The following is a 3139-nucleotide window of genomic DNA, read 5'->3' on the forward strand; positions in this document are numbered from 1 at the left end:
AGTCAGTCGTTTGGTTTATTGTTGACAACCGCTCGACTTCAGATATTCTACCATACATAATCCCCCCCCCCCCCCGAGTCCGAGTTAACCAACACGGTTTAAGCGTGCGAGTTAAGTATAGGACGTTGAGGGTACGCTCGTTGAGTAGGGTAATTGCTACGCACCATTTTGTTGAGACGTTCTACGATTTCCCGCTCTCGAAGGTATTTGTAAAGGCGTGAAAACGGAGCCGTTGGATTGTGCTAATCCTACGGCGTGTGGCGTTCCACTGTCAGTTTTCCCTTCATTAATGTGAAAGACAATGTGAAAAGGCATAAGAAATTGTGGTTGCAACATCACCATTTCTGCTTTGGTGACGGTTCTCTTGCCTCGCTTCAACTTTACTTTTCTCGTTTATGAATTTATCAGGTAAACCTGAATCCTTTCCCTGTGCTAATTTGTTTATCGTTGACGATGGAAGAAAAGGGGTTGAATGAAGGTGTTGAAGTGCCGGAAGTGTCGTCGGCGGGAAGGTGCCACGAAATCGCCTCCATTGTTGGTGGTGAGAGTGCGTTTGTATATGGGAATGTACTAGCTGAAAACCCAGAAGATCTAGCTTCCTCATCGTCTGGAGACAACGATTACGATTGGGCTTCACGGGACGTAAGTGATTTTTGTAGCTTGTTTAAAAATAGAGTAGTGTTGGAAGACTGGGTAGATAATAGTTGTATTCTGAGAACCCTAGGTTACAAATCCTGTATAAAGTTGGTGGCTTGCCGTGAAAATGAACGGGTTTTTCATGGAAGAGAGAGTGTCGGCCAAGACTTTTTCTACTTCTATTCTTCGTTATTCTATGATATGTACATTAGGTTGCCTCTGAGTGTTTTTCAGATGAAGGTATTAAAAACCCTAAATGTTGCTCCCACCCAACTACATCCCAATAGCTGGGGATATATTCAGGCATTTGCTGTTATGTGTCAGGCCTTGGCCATTAGGCCTACTATGCCATTGTTTCTGCATTTCTTTAGATATCGTCCTGTTGCCAAAAGGGGTTGGGTGTCGTTAATATCTGAGCCTGGTGACGCCCTCCTGGAACTGTACTCGCAGTCGTACAGGGGTTTTAAAGATAAATTCTTTAGAGTGTCGATTCTCGATTCAGGGCGGGCATTCTTTTTTCATGAAGATGGGATCCCGAAATTTCTCCTGTATTGGACGCAAAATCCACTAAAATTTACCTCATGCCCTGAGGATAAGATGACTGTTGGAGAACTGGAAGCTTTGAGTGTGTTGACGGCACTGTCTCGCCCCTTTTCTTCCCGTCGACTCATAAAATGCCTTGAACACGATGACTTCAACTCAAGGGTGTTCGGTATGTTTCTCTTATTGGTGTTTTTGTATATTATTTGATTATTGTTGACTGTGTGGGATGAACCTGTATTTGCAGAGATCATGGGGAAAAAGGGACCAGTCCGTAATTGGTTCAAAGCCATTGATAGTGGTAAAGCGGGCAGCGGGCGTCCAGGCCAATCTTCAGGGACCACTCAACTTCCTCCAAATGTGCGGTCGTCCTCCCCCGATGAAGTGGCGATCATTGAGGAGCAGCCACTCATAAGGAAACAGAGGGGTAAGGCTATCAACAAAATGGGCGCTGCTCCAAAGAGAATGAAGGATGTTGACGAGGTGACGAATCGCCCTCTTCCTAATGGCGTGTGGGATCCATCTTTCAATCTTAGCCATAAGATTGATTTTAACTTGGACGACTATGAGAAGAAGGTTGTGGAAAGCATGACTGAACAACAAATGGCCGATGCGATGCTGGAACTTGCAAGTCGAGCAGCTATGGCCGCTTGGCACATGGCGTACGCATCCGATAGGGGCATTTTGAGGGTCGCAAAAGGCGCAGACCCAGCTAAAGGAACTGGCGGACATCCACTCTAACTGTGAACAGAGGCAAAAACAATTTGAGCAGTTATTGAGTGAGGCTCAAGCGCTGTTGAATAATGTTTAGACAGCCGGATTTGCGATGAAAAGAGAACGGGATCAGTTGCAGAGAGAACGAGACCAGTTGGCGACTGAGTCAGAGCAGTCAACCAAAACCGTGGCTGCTTTAACTAAAGATAGGGATGGCCTACTCCTTGCTGTTGCCGAGGAGAAAGAAATAAGAGAGGAAATGAGCGAAGCAATAGTTGTGGAACACCCTAGAGGGTTCAAGAAGGCTCTGAGGCAGGTCGCGCATCTTCTTCTAGTGTCCATTGAGGGAGTGGAATTTGATCTGGGAAAGGATGTATACGAAGGTCAATTGGTACCTTTAGCTGAGATCCTGAATGATGCTTTCATGGAACCTGAAGAAGGTGTTGATGTTGGAGTAGCTGCTGCTGAGGGACCTAATGCCGAAGCTACCGGAGGGTCTGTTGTTGGATCACCAGATGTTGTAATAGATTAGGCTGTAATGTGTTGGCGTGGCCATGAGCTCTTTGTACTTATTTGTTTGTTAGGAACAAACTTCATAAGCGTAGGATTTGGTTAATTTGACGTTTGACAAACGCCTTTGTCGCGCATGACTTGAGTATTCGTTGTTGTTTGTTATTAATATTTCGTGAATGGTAGACGTTCTAAGGGAATTTAATCTAGAGCTGTGGATGATCTTGTAGATTGAATGTTCTAGGTGTTATAGGGCGAACATCTACCAGTGGGAGTGTGTCCTTTTGATTAATGCACAAGGGTGTTCAAGGAAGAACATCTACCAGAGGGAGTGTATCCCTATGCGCCATGATCTGGGTGTTCTAGGGCGAACATCTACCAGGTCGATCGGCTTCCTAGCGTTTGTCCCTGGGACTTGAAACTTGTGTGTGATTATGTGGTGTCATAGGAGGGACCTGTTGGTCTGTTTGTTGAGAATAAAGTAGATGAGGAATGAAAAAACATTCATTATTGTAGGTAGAGAAATAATGTTTCATAAACATGGAAATGATAAATTTCAACTGAAATAATGTTTAAGGTGAGTGGCGTTCCAAGTGTTGGGGATGGTTTGCCCATTGAGAAGTTTGAGGTGATATGCCCCATTCATCAAGTCCTCTGCTATGCAGAACGATCCTTCCCAATTGGCTGCGAGTTTTCCATGCGCTCGATTTTTTCTTGCTTCTCCTCGTTTCCGCCATAC

The 3139-nt window shown here is 45.0% G+C and overlaps 1 pseudogene; it reads left to right on the top strand.

The window, feature by feature from the left end:
- The first annotated feature begins 453 nt into the window (after nucleotides 1-453).
- Nucleotides 454-2422, top strand: LOC148198613 (uncharacterized; annotated as a pseudogene).
- Nucleotides 2423-3139: the final 717 nt, after the last annotated feature.

Source organism: Vigna umbellata, chromosome 5 (assembly GCF_029865625.1).
Source record: "Vigna umbellata cultivar VRB3 chromosome 5, Vumbellata_1.0, whole genome shotgun sequence".
In the NCBI taxonomy this organism is placed as follows: Eukaryota; Viridiplantae; Streptophyta; class Magnoliopsida; order Fabales; family Fabaceae; genus Vigna; species Vigna umbellata.